Here is a 21,905-nt window from a genome sequence, read left to right on the forward strand (position 1 = left end):
ATACTTTGTATATGGATGCCTCATGTTACGAAGTTTCCGTCAGTCACATGTCCAATGTCCTTGACCTCATTTTCATGGTTCAGTGACTACTTGAAAAAAAAGTTCAGATTTTTTGTAATGTTAAATTCTCTCTTATTATAAGTAATAGGATAACTATATTTGGTATGTGCGTACCTTGCAAGGTCCTCATGCCCGTCAGACAGTTTTCACTTGACCTCAACCTCATTTCATGGATCAGTGAACAAGGTTAAGTTTTCGTGGTCAAGTCCATATCTCAGATACTATAAGCAATAGGTCTAGTATATTCGGTGTATGGAAGGACTGTAAGGTGTACATGTCCAACTGGCAGGTGTCATCTGACCTTGACCTCATTTTCATGGTTCAGTGGTTATAGTTAAGTTTTTGTGTTTTGGTCTGTTTTTCTTATACTGTATGCAATAGGTCTACTATATTTGGTGTATGGAATGATTGTAAGGTGTACATGTCTAGCTGGCAGGTGTCATCTGACCTTGACCTCATTTTCATGGTTCAGTGGTCAAAGTTAAGTTTTTGAGTTTTGGTCTTTCTTTCTAATACTGCATGCAATAGGTCAGCTATATTTGGTGTATGGAATGATTGTAAGGTGTACATGTCTAGCTGGCAGGTGTCATCTTACCTTGACCTCATTTTCATGGTTCAGTGGTCAAAGTTAAGTTTTTGAGTTTTGGTCTTTTTTTCTAATACTATATGCAATAGTTCAACTATATTTGGTGTATGGAAATATTTTATGATCTATATGTCAGTCACGCAGGTTTTATTTGACCTTGACCTCATTTTCAAGGTTCATTGCTCAGTGTTAAGTTTTTGTGTTTTCGTCTGTTTTTTCCTAAACTATAAGCAATAGGTCAACTATATTTGTTGTATGGAAGAATTGTTAGCTGTACATGCCTGCCTAGCATGGTTCATCTGACCTTGACCTCATTTTCATGGTTCATTGGTCAATGTTTAGTTTACTTGGTTAATGTTAAGTTTATGTGACAGTTGTAATAAAGCTTTATATTTAGGACTATCAACATAATATCAATGATTAGTAAAGAAGGCGAGACATTTCAGCGTGTGCACTCTTGTTATGAAATCTACATCAAAAGTATATACCAGCAAGGTCTTGGAAATGTGCCGACTTATTATTTACATGAGTTATTCCCCTTGGAAAGAGAAATATTATATGGAAAATAACACTGTTAGCCATCTCATGCCTACATTTCTTGTAAGATATTTGATTTAAAAGTTCAAAGAAAAACATTTTTATGCCCCCGCCTTAGCAGAGGGGGCATTAAGTTTTACCCTTGTCCGTCTGTACGTATGTCCCAAAATTGGTTTCCGTTCTGTAACTTTAGTTTGCCTCGACCAAATGTTATGAAACTTATACACAATGCTTATTACCACAAAACACAGATCAAGTTTGAATTTTGGTGGTGTCACTTTTATCGTTTTAGAGTTATGCCCCTTTACAAATGGAAAAATTGCTGAATTTATCGTTTCCGTTCTCTAACTTTAGTTTGCCTCAAACAAATGTTATGAAACTTATACACAATGCTTATTACCACAAAACACAGATCAAGTTTGAATTTTGGTGGCGTCACTTTTACCGTTCTAGAGTAATGCCCCTTTACAAATGGAAAAATTGCTGAATTTATCGTTTCCGTTCTCTAATTTTAGTTTGCCTCAACTAAATGTTATGAAACTTATACACAATGCTTATTACCACAAAACACAGATCAAGTTTGAATTTTGGGGGCATCACTTTAACCGTTCTAGAGTTATGCCCTTTATAAATGGAAAAATTGCAAAATTTTTATTTTCTTCTAAAAATCAAGTAATTTTTAAAATTGGAGTTATCTTCCTTTGGCCATGATTATAGTTGAATCAACTAAAATCAATGCTTTATACAATGCAATGTTTAATTTTGACTTCCACTGATAAAACACAGATCAAGTTGAATTTGGGTAGTGTCACTTTAACCATTATTGAGTTATGCCCTTTATAAATCGAAAGATTGCAAAATTTTTAGTTTCCATTCTGTAACTTAAGTTTGCCCAAACCAAACATTATGAAACTTCTACACAATATTCATTACCACAAAACTAAGATCAAGTACAAATTTTTTGTTTCCGTTTTTTAACTTTAGTTTGCCTCAACCAAATGTTATGAAACTTATACACAATGCTTATTGCTACATAATACAGATTAAGTACGAAATTTGGTTGCGACGCTTTTACCATTCTTGAGGTATGTCCCTTTATAAACATAAAAATTGCTGAATTTTTCGTGTCCGTTCTCTAACTTTAGTTTGTCTCAACCAAATGTTATAAAACTTATACACAACCGTTCTAGAGTTATGCATGTTTACAAATAGAAAAATTGCTGAATTTTTAGTTTCTGTTCTCTACTTAAGTTAGCCTCAACCAAATGTTATGAGACTTACACACAATACTTATTACCACAAAACTCAGATCAAGTTCAAATTTGGGTAGCGTCACTTTTACCGTTCTTCAGTTATGTCCCTTTATAACTATATGATATGCAAGCGGGGGCATCATCTGTGTCCACATGTGGACACTATCCACATTTTTTTAGTTGTTGCCCTTGGAAAGATAAATAGCTACGTGCAATAAGGGGACATTGGTACACTGTTATTTTATTAATGAGGAAACAATTCTTTGACTAGTGAAGTAGAAATCTATCTGCTGGGAGTAACCTGTAACTGGGTTTTATTAGCTAATCTTTTTTGACAGATTTTCTCTGGATATGAAGTAAAGTGGATATGCATATTTACACTTTCAGTCATATGTCTAAAGATAAATGAATTGTTAAGTAGCTTTAATCAAAGTTTCAATGACTTTATGCTAGCATATAATTAGAGATTTTTTTTATTGACTATTTAATTGACGGTTTGAGTGTAGTTCGCTCACCGTTTCTATTTACACAGTGACAAATTCATGTATTCTGAGATAGACTTCAGTTAAATGACTTTGCCTATTTGCAGCATATAAATAAGAGCTAAAATTAAATTTGACTTCAGTTTACCCATACTTGTACTGATATAAATGTATTACCCCTGGGTTGGGATGGGGAGCAGTTTTCTGAAAAGAGTTTAGAAAATGTGATCAATTTTGGAACCAGTGCATTGGTTTAAGCTAATATAAGAAGTAACTGCTTTCTGTAATGCAGCTTTGGTTTGACTTAAGCCAGTCTCCACTACCCACATGCAATTGCAGGGACCACTCGAAGATGGTTATATGAAGAATTCATTTAACAGCTGATATAAATAAATTGGTTTTATGTCTGAAAAACTGAAATAACGAAAAGCCATCATTGAATTTCAAGTAATAGAAGTCGAAACTTTAAACATGAATAAGATAAAATTTCAGAACCTCTCACTTTAATAACCTGTATAATTCTGTGCACTTCAATGGAAACATTGACTACAAATTTGAGTTAATTAGGCATGAATATCAGTTAAATGTATCTTCCATAAAATAAGTTTGGTTGTGCTTGATGACATAGAAAATTTGATCAATAATCTGTCATTTTTTTTCAAAATCCTTATCTTAACAATTGATTCTATGTAAATTTAGTAAGTAAACTATTTTCCTGTCAAATTCTTTAATTGTTTAAAATGGTATGTATAAAAAAAGAACAAGTGTCACAGATGAAATTAGATTCTTGAGTACTATAATATTTCTTTCCTTTAAGTATTGTGTTGAAGTGGCTTAAGCCATTAACTTTTGACATGATGTACTTGTGTATCTCCAACAAAGGTCCCTGCAGCTTTTATGGTCAAATCAGATACACATACTAACAGATTTATTATCATAATTAATAATTCATAAACTGTTTATCTCAAAGAAGATGATATATTTATCTGCCACTTTCTTTTTGGTTCATTTACTATTCTACTAGGTTTGGCAGTTTTTTATGTTAAGATATATGAGCTGATGATAATGAGAGCTATGACTAACACTAATTTATTTCTTTAACTAATTTCTATCTATCTTTGGTGAATAACATAGAAAGTATAATATAAAGATAAGAAGATTTGGTATGATTGCAAATGAGACAACTCTCCACCAGAGACCAAATCACAACTATAGGTCACCTTACAGCCTTCAACTATGAGCAAAACCCATAACAGATAGTCAGCTATAAATGGCCCTGAAATGACAAATGTAAATCAATTCAAACGAGGAAACTATCTACCTGATTTAGTTACAAAAACAATGAATGAAAAATGAAAAAAAATACATATATACAGCAACAATTGACAACTACTGGAAAGGACTATTTGTGGTAAAACTAAAGGATATATGGTTTTTTTCTTAATCAAAATAACACAATTTTTGTCGAGCCTTCGACTTTAGTCGAAAAAGCGAGACATAGCGATCCTACATTCCGTCGGCGTCGTCGTCGTTGTCGTCGGCGGCGTCCACAAATATTCACTCTGTGGTTAAAGTTTTTGAAATTTTAATAACTTTCTTAAACTATCCTGGATTTCTACCAAACTTGGACAGAAGCTTGTTTATGATCATAAGATAGTATCCAGAAGTAAATTTTGTAAAAATAAAATTCCATTTTTTCCGTATTTTACTTATAAATGGACTTAGTTTTTCTGCCGGGAAATATTACATTCACTCTGTGGTTAAAGTTTTTAAAATTTTAATAACTTTCTTAAACTATCCTGGATTTCTACCAAACTTGGACAGAAGCTTGTTTATGATCATAAGATAGTATCCAGAAGTAAATTTTGTAAAAATAAAATTCCATTTTTTCCGTATTTTACTTATAAATGGACTTAGTTTTTCTGCCGGGAAATATTACATTCACTCTGTGGTTAAAGTTTTTAAAATTTTAATAACTTTCTTAAACTATCCTGGGTTTCTACCAAACTTGGACAGAAGCTTGTTTATGATCATAAGATAGTATCCAGAAGTAAATTTTGTAAAAAAATAAATCCATTTTTTCCGTATTTTACTTTTAAATGGACTTAGATTTTCTGCCAGGAAACAACACATTCACTCTGTGGTTAAAGTTTTTAAAATTTTAATAACTTTCTTATACTATTTTTGATTTGTACCAAACTTGGACAGAAGCTTGTTTATGATCAAATGCTAGTATCTAGAAGGAAATTTTTGTTTTCTTCCAGTTAACATTACATTCAGTCTGCAGTTAAAGTTTTTAAACATTTATTAGATTCATAAACTATCCTGGATTTTTACCAAACTTGGACAGAAGCTTCTTACAATCAAAAGATAGTATCAAGAGGAATATTTTTATTGATTTACTTCCTCATTTTTGTTGAGCCTGTGACTAACAGAAAAAGTAGGCGAGACACTGGGTTCCGCGGAACCCTTACGAATTTTTTTTACACATAACTTTAGGATGTGCTTTGCTTTAAAGCATGAATATAATGAGCTAAAATCAAACTATTTGCGTGAAGATATAAGAGCACAAAAGAGAACCAGATAAATAGAAAAAATCCTGCTTAAAATATTTAGGGTAAATACATCTTGCACTTGAAAAGAACTTGCTCTAGTATAACTTTTGTTTACTTGACACATAAGTCTTGCAAGGCCATTTGGACTTTCAGTATAGATTAGTAAAAGTACAAAGGAATCTCCTGTCGCTGTGAGTGAGTGAGTACTTATTTCATTTTGAAAAAAAAAATAGCTGATAATGTTTCTTTTGAACTTAAGAACCATTCAACGAATAAGATATCAGCAGCTCCCTTAGTCTGTACTTGGTCCAAAAACTTTCACTCAAGTTATACAGAATTAATATTGTATCAAGATAAGGCAGCAAACTGTATTTGTTTAAAAATCAATTGATGTGTGGAATGTCACCAGCTATCTGCTTAGTACCTGTGAAAGGTATGTAGACCTTTCAATAGATATTATTGTAATTCTATATAATATCAATATATTTAAGAAATATTTTAATGTAATATTTATATACATGTAAGGTTATTAATATTATCACCATATATCAAATACTATGTTAAAAGCATAGAAGAGATAAATTTTGGAAAAGGTAAACTGAAGAAAAATAAAAGCGTGATGATTGATTGATAGATTGGTGTTTAATGCCACTTTCAGCATTATTGTGGTGTTAAGTGGCGGTCTGATTTTATTGGTGGCAGAAGCAGAAGTCTCTGGAGAAAACCACCAGCTTTCAGTAGAAAAAACTGACAATACTAGTCAATTGAGATTGGAGTCAAACACACCTGCCACCTGTGGGATTCAAACTTGCAACCTCAGTGTTGACTGGCTAGTGATGCAGTAGTTGGACTTACTTAGACTTCTCCGCCACAGAGGCCCCAAAAGGGTGTAGAAAAGTGAACACAAATACATTGGAAAGGTTGGTAGGTCTATTGAATTACTAACTAGGCTAACAAAGAATCCTAAACTAAGGCTCTACAGTTTGTCTGATAAGGTTTGATATCTTTACATCTCTAACTGTTCTATCCTGGTTTTATAGTGGAGCAGAAAACATATTCACCTTTCCTCAGTTACTGGCAAAGACATTGCATACTGAAACAATTGCCTATGTCAAAGTTGTTATAAGCTTGTACATGATCAAATCTGTATAATTAGATATCACAGTTGTGGTTGACTTCCATAAATTGTGATAGGTCAAAATAATGTAGTAATCAGACTAAAAAATCTGCCATTTTGACATTCATTTCTTCATCAGATTTTACAGCATTACACTTATTTTTTTGTTTTTTTATTTACTATTGATTGATTTTTATAGATATTCCATAGGTATAATGTTTTGATATAGATAGTGACAGAAATGGTATATTTATGGTCAACTTATGTTAACAAACATTGGTGACATTGATCTAGTGGAGGACACATAGCCACAGACAATACCTGTTTGTTAATTAATTGTTAACTGCTGTCCAATCATAGCCCATTTGTATTCCCTCTGGATATAAAAGTCCTTTTATTGAACCAGTCTGATAAACCAAAGTCTTTTGAATGATGATGTGATATTTCATATGTTTGAAATCCTTGTTGAAAACACATTTTTAATATTTCAGTTAATACAAATAAGCGAAATAAGTAAAACATAACATTGTTTGACACATTTGGTTGCTATTGATTGAAGTAATCTGTTTATATATCTTTCCATCTCTAGGGGGGATATAAGAAATTTTTATAATGGTTATTTTCATATATTGCTGAATCAGGGGTTTACTTTACTTTCCCTTTGGCAAATCAGGTGTCCATCCACTAGTGAATACAAATTTTACATTACTTTTGATTGAAATGGATTGTAATTTAGAAGTTAGGAGGCATCATATGTGTGAGTGACTATATCATCATGAAAATGGAGAAAAAAAATTGGGAGGACATTGCACAAACAACAATCTGTCAATACACCATTTATTTTTTAGCTGCTTTTTAAACATACCCTGTGTAATAGTGAATGGATCTCCTGGTACTAATATAAAAACATTACTCAGAAGTTTTTTTTTTATTATAACAACTAATTTTGTAAGATAACCGAAGTGTGAAGTAAGTACTTAGGCTACAGGCAGACATGTTAATCATTAAGTGACGGTCTTGTCAGTTTTATGACAGTCATGGCATGACCTGCGGCCAACAGAAACATTAATATCACCCTTAATATAGTAGTGTTGTATATAATCAGTAATAATACTTCTGTAATAAGACAATCTCATTTGGAATTAGCTTCTTTTCTGATATTGTATTGGTTTAAGTATGAGTTTCTTGGATTAATTGATTTACTAAAAATAATTTGTTTTATCTTCACAGAGGGTTATTGAGATGTCAAAAGATTGATTTGTGGCAAGAATATAGAAAAAGTTTTAATTTGTGGATTTCCCAGATCAGTGTAGTTGTACAGTCTATATTAAGTAACTGAGAAGGCATCAAATTTGATACTTATAGATAAAAATTATTTTAACTGACTTAAATGTCATAGATATTTTGAAAAAGAAAAAAACATCAATTTTAAACAATAAGTTAAAATATATGCATGATATGGATTACATTGTGCACAACACTTTTCTAGAATATACAGGTACAATCAAGACTAAAATAAAATTGGGAAATCACATAAAAACATTTGTTAGCATCAAACTGAGAAAAGGCATAAACAGAACATAAGTCTAAAGTCGACTTTGCCTTGGAGAGATGCAACCTTGTTTTTTCAGTTTAATTATATACTAAAAAATTATTAAAATCATCATTCTTAAAATTGATATTCCATACAGAGATTTTGAACCAAATCTGATAATATAGATAATCTCTAAACAAATATAGTAGATAAAAAGAGCACACCTATAATTAGAGTAAATTAGAGGTCAGATTAGCTGAAATATTGTATGTTTACTGAAGATTTGAGATAATTATATGTAAAGCTGCCATTAAATATTTTAGTTGATACAGCCTTTAATCAGTGTTGGTGACAATGTGGATTTGTAAGTTTTGATATCATTGCTATAAGCTTTTCCATACTGACAAAATCAAGAAATAGCAATATAGAGATATTGCTATGACTTCGATATATTCATTTGTATATAGACTATGCCAAATCATCCATAATCTCTTATTTTATATTTTTGCAATGGACATGAAATATTTCCCACAATGTGAGGTCTTTTATGGTGACAACTGAGATACCTTTTCATTTTTAAGATTTTCACTTTGTAATTATAGAGTTGTTGAACTTTGCTAAGACATTTTTGCTCATCCATGATCATGTTATGGTCTTTTACAAATATTTTTGAGGTAATGTTGTGGTTCATGACAACAAATTTCAGTTAGATTATAAAAATCTTAACTTTTGTCATTACTGTGATGGAATGCATAGATGGGTGTGTCATGATTTTGTGGAATAGCAATTTATTTTAAGTGAAATAATATTTCATTTTTTTTTCTTGACTGTCTTGTTACCTTTAGTTCAATTAAAAAGTTTGAGTTATTTCCCTTGGATTGAGATAACAGTTATTTACCCATGTTTAAATTGCTTGACCTATAATGTGACAAGATGACCACAAGGCAAAAATTACTATTTGTTAGCATTCCTTGATTAATAATTAGTAATATAACATTAATAGCTGGAAGGTTGGTATGTGTGACATGGGTTACTGATACTATATATGTTGTTGGTGTGGGAGTAACACAGCTGTTAATGTTGTTATTTTTAGATATTAAAAGTTCAATAAGTGAAGAAAAAACAACAAAGTAAAAGAAATTGATTCTTCTTGAGAGAAAGCTACTATTTATGGACATTTATAACACAAATGTTTCTTGTATACTTAAAACTATCAATTCTTCTGAGGGCTTTTAGCTTACTTTTCTTTTTCAAGTTATAAATTTTGAAGAAAAAATGCAAATTATATCTTTTGAACACCAGCCTCTGGTGAAGTTAGTGATTGGTTAAGTTGTCTTATTTAATAAAACAAAAAGACTTTAAAATTGATATTTGCTGATGTTCCATTTACAAGTATATACTGGTTAGTAAAAAATAAGGTGACTCTGGGTGGTGTGAAATGTCTTTCTGGAGATCGCTTACTGTAAATGAGCATGTTTTGGTTTCATATTGGGCTGTTATAGTTTGACATAATGATAATTAAGAGATAACACAATGTTTGCTTTCTAAAAACCTTTAGTTCTTGAAAAAGCTGAACTGTCAGTGTATCACTGATGTAACCATAAAGCCTATGTCATCTTCAGTATTGTCCTTTTATGGTATTGAAAAATATATAATTGGAAAGGATTACACATATGAAAAGCTAAGGGACACTTAAACCCAGATATGATCAGAATTGTCTTATTTACTTTATAATCAGCTGATTTAAAAATCTGTAGATAAAGTTCTTATGAATAGATATTAACATTAGATTTTGCAAAAACTTTAAAAGTTTGACAAACCTATGAATGAAAGGGCTTACTACACACGACACAAAAGTTGGAATATCGACAATACAAAAATCTATCCATTCATGAGTAAAGCCTTTTGTAAACAATACAACAAAAGACCATGTCAGGGTTGAGAAGATTTAAGAAAGGCTAGTTTGAAATTGACTGGATTTTTACTTATTTTTAATTTCCTGTTTTGGCCTGGGTGTGTATAGGTGTCATATTCATCAGATGTCGTAGGTAATCGTCGTGGATTTCAGGTGAACAGGACTGTGACATAGGTTTACTAATTGGAGAAACATTATTTCGAAAACTTCTGTGCTGAAAAACTGGATTTATTATCTCTGACTGCAGGATTATCAACAAGGTTTAATACTAATAAATCTGTATTGGAATGAATTCTTAGGAGACTATTGAATAATTTAAATTAAAGGTGAGTCAATGTGAAATGGCAGTACATATTACTTTCTGATTTAAAAAATTTCAATGAATTTGAATTGAAAATACTTTTGACAATTCTTTTTATTTTAGAATTCAGCATGGTGTAGTTCCAAGGTGCATGTACTTAATAATGTTCTGAAATAGTCTTCATGATTTTACTTTCAGATGGACAGAAATGTTCAGGCCTTGTAACTTTTTACCTCCTTTTTGTTTTAAAATCTTTATTAAAATGCATTTGTAATGGTTATTTAAGTTATTTTAAAAGTTTTGTCTATTATAGTAGTTAATTCCTTACAATATATCTTCTAAGTTCATGCCATAATGTATGTTGTATTTAAGACAAACTTGTAATCTTAGACACCTGTGAGAACCATGCATTTGAATTGATTCACATCTATTTTCAATATTTGGTATTGTCAACTGTTTAAGTAAATAGAAATGTTAGTGAGCATGCATTCAAATTACTTTTTTGTTCCATGTGTGGTGTGTGGTAGATTTTTGTTGGGTTAAGTCCAAATTTATTATTATAATGAGCTTGTATCCTGTGCTTATTTATGCAAATGAAACTATTTGATTGCTGTGAAACTGAAAGTGCTAATTATGAAAAAGTAGGTTACAAAAAAAAATATTTAAATTTTCTCCAAATATGGCACCTTTTTAATATTACCTTCTTTGTAATATGAGTAACAGTGTGTTTAAGCATTGATTCTACTATCTTTCAGTTCCTTATCTAAGTAGTGATATTATTCATTGATATCAAAGGTGGTATAATCCATTGCTATCAAAAAATTGACAATATTTTATTGATATTGGAATTGATTTTCATGATTAAAGAAATATGTTTTAATAAAAATACAAGATACTTTTTACTGACAATTTAATTTAAAACTTAAAAGTTTAATTTATTTATCAAAGAAACTTTAGACCACATTGCTGTTGTTGGTCTGCTTTCCTAGTGTTTACCAGTAATGAGTGTTTGATAGTGTTTTTTTCATGGCTTGTTAAAGGCTGTATTTATGGTCTGTTGAATGTTTTTGTCCACTGTGAGGACTCTGAAGTAAGTTACAATGAGACATTCAAAAATGATGTTTCTAATATGTTGAGACCCAGGAGATTTATGACTTTGAACTAATGCTCTTTGTTCAGTAAATATTTGTGATGGATTTAAAAATTTGTAATGTTTACGGTCATTGTTGTGGATATTAGTTTTTTGTCAGACATTATGCTCTTGCACGTATGATGAAATACCTAAAGATTTAACAGTTGATTATGCCAATGTTTATAGGAGAGATGTTTTGAAAATGATGAAAAGATAAAAAAATGTATACTGTATTTGATGAAAAGGACCACTAGCTATGACACAGTTTGGATATCTGTCTGTCCATCTTTCCTTGATCATGCAACCTCTTTCATTGTTCATTAATGCTTTGACAATTACCTCATAGCTTACCATATGATGTGCATAATTCGTGGATATAATATAGAAAGAGTGTTGCAGAGTTTCATGCAAACATGTTTGTTAGCCATCAACCCTATCCCCAAATTATATATGTGTATGGATAACCAAATTTAACAAATTTTATTGAGGAATTGTTGATCTGTTTGTATTCAGTAGAAGTAATAATGATTGGAGACGATAAACAATCAATTTAAAAGTACTCATTAAAAATTTTTTAGAGAACCATGATAATATGCATCACTTAATGCTTCCTTGAAAACAGCAACTATTGCTGAAAGAAATTACAGAAATAAAAAAAAACCAGCTGTATATATATTGAAAGTGAGATACAAATATATACTTCAGAAATTATGGGGTCAAGTTATCAGAAGCTTTAAAATTAAAAGTTTTGACCTAAATAAGATACGAGTTTTGATGTAACTTTGACCTATAATCTGGTGTTAATAACATACTTAAAGCTGTATACTCAGAACATTAGATTTATTTAATGTTTAATCTTTTCTTTTCTGATCAAAGGAAGGTTGCCAGAACATTATGGTCTAATCCATAGGCAGAAATATATTTAATTCTTGTTATCTACTGGATATTCTAGACTTTGTTTGACCAGGGTCTACAATATTTGCTTTTATGGATAAAAATGAAATATTGAACAATTAAGTGCTGGATTTGTTAAAACAGCATGTTTAAACAATGAACTGAATTATATTCTTTACACACTATTACACACATAGTTGGTTTTACTTTTGTTAGATTTCTGTTTTTACTAATGGGTCATTTAAATATTTGAGGGATTACCATAAAAAACAATGGACATAAAACAATTACAATGAAATTTTACTAAGAAAAGTTAATTCTGACATGTCTATTCATTAAAACAGCTGAATTGGAAATTAGGAAGTTATTTAGAATCAGTATTTGATATGGAGTTTTCCAATAGAAAGTAAGTATTTCTTACAACATATCTTGGAATCCAGTTATTTTTTTAGAAATAATTTGTTTGATAGACATTTTTTTAAACACAGTGTCTATTAAACATGATAGTTGTAAAGATCGGATGTATGCTTTACATACAATAGCAACAGAAGTCCCCTGAAATGGCGGAAATAGTAAACGGTTTTAAACATTTCAAAACTATGTTAATTTTATTGACACAAATTAATTGACACAATGTTCTTTTTAAACATATCACATTTTACCAGTTGACCACAAATTAACATTACTCGAATAAATCCAAATTCAATCTCCCTTATTTAAAAAATATCTGACCGCATCATCATCTTTGTATAAGAGGTCTTACATAGATATATTTGTCTTTTGAATTTGATTGATATTGACACATGTAGTGTGTGACTTTCAAGTTAAAGCAGGAAATAAGACCTTTTAAACCTATAATATGTTTTATGTTGATACTTGATACTTTCAAACCATTGATTATTACTGAAAGATTTGGGGGGGGGAATAAGAACATTTAACATCGGCATTTACTGGCCTAGCCTAATTTATTATGGCACCATGACAGTTGTTTATGTGTAATATGAATAAAAAGATAGGTGAACTATTATGACGGTGAGACTGCAACCCAACAACATGCAAAAATTAATGTCACATATTTCTGGAAATAGAACTGGGTATACAGAATCAAATTATGGAAAAAATTTATTGACCTATTTCCCTAATTGGTCCAACATTAATCCAGAGGGTGATGGATCTGTGAGATATCTGACCTCTCCTGGTCTGTTTTAGAATTTGGTCCATCATAAACAAGATGGCCTGAAACATATTTAGCATTCATTGGTCCTTCACAGAATTGGACCATATTTAATTCAGATAGTCTAACATATTTACCTTTCCTGGTCAGTGATAGAATTGCACCATGGTTAATCCAGATGGTTTGTGACATATTTAACCTTCCAGGTCTGTGACATAGTTAGACCAGGAATAATTCAATAGGTCTGTGTCATATTTACCTTTTTCTAGTCTTGTCACAGAACTGGACCATGGTAAATCCAGATGGTCTGTGACATATTTATCATTTCCAGGTCTGTCACATAGTTGGACCATGGTTAATTCAAAGGATCTGTGACATATATACCGGTACCATTTCCTAGTCTGTCATAGAACTGGACCATGGTTAATCTAAAGGATCTTTGACATATTTAACCTTTCCTGAAGGGATAAAACATAACTTTCAGTAACAGATCAAGAGTTGATGACCTTTGCTGTTTAAAGGTCAACTTGTAATACCTGATTAATTTTTGCATGTCTCAGCTGTAATGAATGGTGGACAACTCCACAAATTGTTGCTTCAGGGAGAAAGAATATATTAATTTATATATTAATTTATACAAATGTCGGATTTAGGTTTTTTCAAACAGTAGCTAGATTAAAAATTATAATTATTCTGAAATGTGAGATGGAATGAAAAATCTCCACAGTGCTTCTCTACAAACCAAAGTAACAGTACCCAACTAGACTTGCTGAGCTTAATCAGGTAATCTAAATTTTTGTACTAGTATTTTTACCTAAGGGAACAAGATATAAATAAGACTGTGTTTAATATTAGAAGTTAACAGTTGGTTCCTAGACTTGTATTTGACAATTACTGATAATTAATGTTACGGTAAACACAAATAATTTTATCAAAAATGACTGTAGGGAAATTCAAATAACAAAATATCAGTATAGTGTGTCCTTACCAAGGTAGATGGTTTTCTTTTCCTTGAGAAATCAATGACATATTGTTACCGACAGGTTATTTACTTGTACAAAATATCAGTAATTATTTCCTTGAAACCTTTTGGGTTTTTTTTTGTATTGTTTTTGCTTAAATCTGCAAGTTGCTGTATAAATGATGTAATATACCCCATTATGGCCATTATCTACCTTAAGTGCATCTGTCCTGATCTGTTGTCAGTTGGCTCTGTTTTGGGTATCAAGACTTGATTAAGGACATGATCATTTGCAGTCTTGACTTACTATATTTATTTAGCACTTGTCTTATGAAATGCATTTTTTGATAAATTATAGTTCATCAACTTTGATTCCATATTGATGATACTAAGGTTGTTGATAAGTTAAACAACTTTAGCTCAACCCCTCTTCATACATTTAAAACCTTGAAATGGCCATAAAAATTATACTTGATGGATTTTTAACCTAATTTACATGAATTTATGATGTAGAGCCTAATTTAAATATTATATTATTGTAGACAAATATTATAATGGTGTTGTGTCACTGAACTTTGAACAAAGGTTTTGTGTGAAAGATTGTCCTGTTCTTTAAGACAGAATTTTTTAATCAAAAATGTATTCACCACAGCTAAATGTTTTAATTTGGGACATTCAGTTCTTCATTCTTATTCGAATGACAATATTAAGAATGAACGACTGAATATAATAAATCCTAAATAAAGTTAAATGTTTCTGGTATGGAGTCAACTTGTCTGTATGGAAAGGTGATCGAATCCTCTTGATGGTCTTATGAAATATCAATTTTAATTTTATTTATATTGAGGACCACCTCAGGGTGTGGGATTTTCTCGCTGCGGTGAAGACCCATTGGTGGCCTTCGGCTGTTGTCTGCTCTTTGGTTGGGTTGTTGTCTCTTTGACATATTCCCCATTTCCATTCTCAATTTTAAGAGTATTGAAAATTTACTTAGTTCACAGTGTGGAGTGCCACATACACATATACCTTTGAACTTTGATTTCAGGAGTACAATTATTTCTCCAGAAGATACGATTTGTTATAGTTGCAGTAGTGTTCTAAGTTAACTGTAACATAAGAACTATACACTTTTGACAGATTGTTTAACGGTACCTTAGTTGTTCAACAAGTTGAGATTTTATTAACCATAATTTGTGCTAGTTTATCTACCTATTTTCCTTAAAACAGTATGACCATATATGGGCAATCTAATGAATAAAAGTTCAGTGATATGATATGTTTATTATATCTGATATCTATATATAAGCCATTAGGTAATTGATTTTTAGGACAATTTTGTACCCAGGTATGAATGATTCATTTATCTTGGTATGATATGCCTGCCACTTTCACGCCCAGTGAATTTTTTGATTAAAATCAAAAGTTTGTGTCGTCCTTCAATGAATTTCAAATGTTCAGATTTAATGAAGCATGTATTATATCAATCTGATAGACTAACTAGCTTGTTTTGATAAAATAAATGGATGTCACTGGTTTGTTTGACATGACCATTTTGTATCAGTGAACCTTTAGAACTACAGTGGTCAGTTCTGGGGAATTGTGAAATGGATTTTAAGCAAAAGGAGATGTACTATCTTAGTTATTGAAGGACAATTTCTGTCAGGAACAAACTTCATAAAAGGTAAAACATGTAACTTTCAGATACAAACTACTTCAAATGAGCCACACTTTTCTTGATGTGAACAAGTTTTATGACCCCCAGATTTGAGGTAAACTTATCAAGTTTCCATCACTGCCATCCATCCATTCATAGTCCCCTGGAAGAAATAGAAACTCAATTTGTCTGACTAATTACAGGTCTGAATTATAAACAAGTCCATGTCTTCAGGTTCAAGGACTAATGAACTCTGCTCTGGAGATTTTGTGAGTCATGATAGATCGAGCGTAAGCTCAGTTCCATCTCTGTTCTACTGTTTCATATCTAACCAGTTGCCTTAAATGATTATGTTTTTATGACTATCCATGAATATGGTTTTAACTAACCCTTCAGCCTTGGAAAATGAAATAAGTTTATTTTAAAAAAGGGGGCATCAATTCTGTGAAAATTGTTTCAGAAAATATCATATACCGACACTTTGCCTTGTACTCTTACTTATATATTTTGAAAACACCTTTTGGCTCACCATAAACCACAAACATGAGAAAATTTAATTTCCACCTGTATATTATTAATTGCAGGTAAAAATTACATGTGACACATGTTAAGAATATTTAAGTAAAGCAAATGGGTGTGTGATCTGTTTTTGATTGATTGATGCGTAAATTTCAAGTGTAAATTTCCATGTTTTTGATATCATTTATTTCATTAGTTTACTGGATTACGATAATCTAAAGGTAAAGCATAAATTGTGTTTGAAATTTGAAATTTAAATTTTGTATGATATGTTATGTGTCATGGGGCTTTTGAAATGATCTATTGAATATGATATAAGGCCTGTGGTATAAAAGTTAACAACAAATGCATAAAATATTTGTGCATTGTTGTTGTTAAGGACATTGTATGCATATAAAATGTTGATACAGATAATAACAACGAGCTTAAATTTTATAAACAAACTGGTTTTTGAAATAGTTACAAAAAGTTCTTTTTACATAAGAGCTGAAGGCTTTATTATGTGAAACTTCAAATTCTCACCTAACAATTTTATAGCAAAATAAGATGAAATAAAAATCAGTTTGTACTTTATTTTGAAATTATTTGACCAAGTAATTGGGCAGAGAATTTTGACTTCCACAAGGGAAACAAGGGTGAAATGGTGGAGAATGTGAAATTTTGAATTGTAGAAGGTTACTTTATAGGGAACCCTCTTGAAGATTTTATCTAACTTTTATTTTAACATGTAGCGATTAAATTATTACCCACATATCGGACTTGGCTGCCTGTATATCATATGCCCCAAAGTTCATTTTCTGTGAGGAGTCATTAGTTAGCCTGGGTATTTACTTGCATTTACCCATATACTACCTGCTATAGATTACATTTCTATAATAATATTTCTGGCAAAAGTTGAAGAAAAAAAATAAATGTATTTAGGATTATTTATGTCTTTGAAAAACTTTCAGGAAAGCAGTTATTTTATTAACTATAAGTGGTAGTTCTCACACTCATTTCATTACTTGTTGTAACAGTATTTCAAGACCAAGTGACTTGTAATTTATGTAAGATTAAGATTCTAAGGTGTTAATTAACTGTAAATTATTGCTTAAAAGTCAAACATTGAGTACAATAGGTAGGTGAATTGACTTATTAAAGCCTTTAATCTGAGATCATGACCTTCTTAAATGTGGTCAAAGTATAGGATTAACTGTGACTAATGTCAGTGGGAAGTTTTCTTACATAACATAAACCATTGAAAGACATAATAAAAAGTGGACTTAAAAATAAGATCAAAGATAAGACTTTCCTTTATAACTGATATTTAAAGTTTGTTTGAAAAATTCAGACTGATTAAAGAGTTGACTGGGAAGCAGCAATACTGCATTGCCTGAGGTGGATACAGAGAGGGGTGTCTTCTTTTTATATCCTCAGTTTAATTTTAAGAAAGTGTGCATGTTATAAAGGAAAATGTAGCCAAAACAAAAGTGTCAGACCTAGAATTGTTAAATCTTTGAAATACCTCATACAATACAATACAATACAATACAAATAGTTTTACGTCTCACCATTAATATTACAATACATAACATAATACACCAATACATAAAACAATATAAAAAATTAATGCCATTCTAAAAAGAATTATGAGAGAAGGGATTAAAAAAAATATATATATATTGCTGCATGTTATTGGATCTTGTTTATTTGCCAGCATGTTTTTAAATATTTCAGAACAATTCTTTATCCTTTGCTTTGCATTTGATGAGAAAACATTCTTTAAAAAGAAATTAATTTTATGGAATCAGCTGTCTTAACCAGAAAGTAGGCGTAGCGTACTAAATACAAAACAAAAATATCTTATTTTCTTTTTCTATGCAGAAAAACTATTTTATTTCATGTATTTGATTCAATATATGTTATTTGAAAAAAATGAAGATCTGAACAACAGTCCGATTGCCATTCATTCTATGTGTTGACTCAGGAAAGATCAAGTCTTATAATTCTAGTTGGTGCCTTCAGTAAACATGTCTTTTTATGTAGCTCCTTCAAAATGTAGTTTCCTAAATTGAAGACTAGAAATAATTAAAAGTAAGTCTGCAAGACTGTCACTGGTATACTCTTCATCTCCAGCTTCAATTTCTGAAAATAAAACTTGCAAGTTCAAAAATCAGGTAAGACAACACATGCATTCAATTCTTGATAAAAAAAAATAAACAAACTGAACAGCCTGAACTACTGTTTCTCATCTTGAATACCACCATTTTAAGGTCTCCAGTGATAAGAACAATAAAAAATTTGCTATAAGTGTCTTGTAGAATATATGCAATTTTTTTTTATTTGAAATGAAAAATAATTTATTACATAGTTAAATGCCACCAGGTCATCAATGACTATGGTACCTTTTTGGAAAACAAAGCACTGTTCTGTCATGTGGGGGAAAATGTTCATATCATTTACAAATTACTTATAGGATGTTTAGGTGACAGCTAGGGTTATTACAGAATAGAGATATCACAGGATAGTCTCTGTAACTACTGACCAATGCTAATTGATTATTTTTTGTTTTCTGTATGACCATTGACCCATTACTTTAAACATATAGTGTTTACATATGGACAGTGTGTATAAACATAATTATTTCAATTGAAACATGGATACTACAGGTCACAAAACCAATATTATTCTGTAATCGACCTTCTCATTTTGTCTAGAGGGCAACTAAATTTAATAGCAATAAATGTTTTATTAGTTTTGTCTATTTTAAACTGGATTGAATTTGTTTTTATGTCTGAATAAGGACAATATCAAGTTATAGATACAATTTCTTTCTATTAAGAAACATGAGTGGTCAGTGGTATTTGAAATCTAAATAATTGATTAGTAAATCTTCCAACTTTAAATTTATTTGGGAAAGGACTTGACTTTTGTTATATCAGAAGAATGTCTAGATAAGGCCAGAATTAATTGGTCAGGTTTAGTCCTTTTTATAAGGTCACTAGTTTCATTTAAAATCTACAATGTATGACCAGCCAATTGTAATATTTATATGAATAAAAGATCTGATTTATATATCAAGTGACAGCATTCCAACACACACAATGACCAAAAGAGGTCATGATAGGATCTTAAAAAATGGACAAGGGTTTATCATTTTTAGAAACCAACATTTATTTGATAAAAAAACACTTTGAAAAATTCATTTATTATGTGATCCTAGTGAGATTTAATAGAATCAGGGTGCCTAAATGCTCTACCAAGGTTATTGGAAACATAATTCATTCCTTTTGTATGCCCTCTATGGTGTAGTATTTAGTTAAGTATCAGACTCATTTCAAGTTTTAAAAATCATGTGCAAAGCAATGCACAGGTAAACGGGAACTGTTCAGCTTATATTTATCATATAAGGAAACATTTGTGCATGAATTCTTGCCTTTTGTTTATTAGAATATCTTCCATAAAAAATCTTGAATTTTTTGTTGTTGATAGAAAAAGCACACCTGATAGGGAAGTATCTATAAAGCAATTGTCTTTTCAAGACAGGACTGTAGATGAAACATATTTAGATGTAAAGATGAAAAAGTAAAACCTTTAGTTTCTTACTTAAAGGACTATTCAGTGTGTATGGTAAGTGTCTATGTATTTTTTGTGTCAGCATCAGTAAATTTTGAGGTGAATTAAATGAGTTCCTACTATAGGATTAAGAGAAGAAATAGGTTTCTCAAAGATGAGGCAACAACTTAACAGAATAAGACAAAAATGGGCAAGGTTCTAATAGAAAGGAAAATCCTTGTAAAGAAATAGTAAACAATATAATGGAATAAAAGTTCAGGAGCTGTTAATAGTTTTTGACTGAGAAACCAATTAACTAACAAATTATATCTCCACTCTACGAGTGGGTGCTTATTATTGCAATCACCTTGTCAGTCTGTCTTTCTGTCCGTCGGTGCATCTGTTTGTCCATCAGTCCATTTGTTTGTCCAACAAACATTTTTATAACACTTTTATCAGTTACTACTGAACAGAAAAGATTATATTTGGTCAGCAGCTTAACAGTTAAATGAATTGTAATGTGTGAACACTTTTCAGAACTGTCAGACACCCATTCCTGTTTGCAGAAACATTGAATATTCAATATGTTGAATAAACTAAAAAAAAACAAACAAATTTTTCCAGTACTTCTGAACAGAATGACTTCATACTTTGTCATGATATATAGTGATGAGCTGTTATAAAACATGGAAGCACTTCATATGTGGCCAACATCATACTTCTTTTTTTCCAATACATTATGTGTGTTCTTTGAGTTACAAGTTTGGGTATCCGTAGCACAACAACACATGCATTCTTGTTACATGTATTAATTAGAATGATAAATTGGTTAATGTGATTCATGTTTTCTTCATCAATATTTTCAAGTTTGAATCCAGGGATGTGGAAATGCTATAACCGACTCACTCGCCTTGTACATTTTAACACCTGGACAAGTTTGTTTTTTTTTGTATCAGTTACCTGTGGACTAGTAAAAAAAACACTTGACAAAATTAAATTTAATCAAAAATATAGAATGATTTTCACCACTTTAATTAAGATGTATTATTTTATGGAAAAGAAACCAATGATCACCCACAACTTGGTGATCAAATGTCTCATTGATGTAACCCGATACCTCCTTTTATTTATACACATAAACAAATATCACAAGCATCATTTATATTGTGATACAACAATATTTAAGAACAGTTTTAAGAATCATACAAGCTTACAGTAAAATTGATACATGTACCGGTACTTCAATAGTTATTTTTTTATTGGAAATTCAGGGCAAGTTACTTTTTTTCTGGACAAGTCAAATTTACAGTTTTACTTGCCCAGGGACAAGTACTCACCCCTGGAATCACAACAGATAATAGAAAGAAATTATTTCTAGTAGGAAATAAGGCATTTATCAGATGAATGCAAACTTTTTTGCAGTACTTGTATTTTTAAATATCTTTTATTGAATGAAGACAATTTTAAGATAAAATTGTTTGTTTCAGTGTCCAAATAACTATACATATTCAGTATGCCAAATATGAAATAGTGTTTTATTGCCTCAAAAGCAATTGATACGGCCAGAATACTCTTCATTTTAGATCTAAACAAAATAAAGGTTTCCTCCTTTTAGTGGAATTTTTGCCTTTTTATGTTAGACATTCAAAGTAAGACATTTTTTTATCAGTTATTAGACTTGACAGTTAAAAAATCAA

The 21,905-nt window shown here is 30.7% G+C and overlaps 1 protein-coding gene across 10 annotated transcripts in view; it reads left to right on the forward strand.

Moving 5' to 3' along the window:
- LOC127730408 (ankycorbin-like) overlaps positions 1 to 21,905 on the forward strand; it is a 77,778-nt gene that overhangs the window by 18,745 nt on the left and 37,128 nt on the right. The window contains exon 1 of one of the 10 annotated variants that reach the window (XM_052238799.1): positions 10,074 to 10,365. The exons of 6 other annotated variants lie outside the window; for them this stretch is intronic. The gene's annotated coding sequence lies outside the window, so the exon portion shown is untranslated. Of the gene's footprint in view, positions 1 to 10,073; positions 10,366 to 15,999; positions 16,183 to 16,819; positions 16,896 to 20,184; positions 20,284 to 21,905 lie in introns of those variants that run through there. 3 more of the 10 variants (XM_052238802.1, XM_052238800.1, XM_052238801.1) reach the window with 3 other exon arrangements.

This window comes from Mytilus californianus, unplaced genomic scaffold (genome assembly GCF_021869535.1).
Source record: "Mytilus californianus isolate M0D057914Y unplaced genomic scaffold, xbMytCali1.0.p SCAF_2, whole genome shotgun sequence".
NCBI lineage: Eukaryota > Metazoa > Mollusca > Bivalvia > Mytilida > Mytilidae > Mytilus > Mytilus californianus.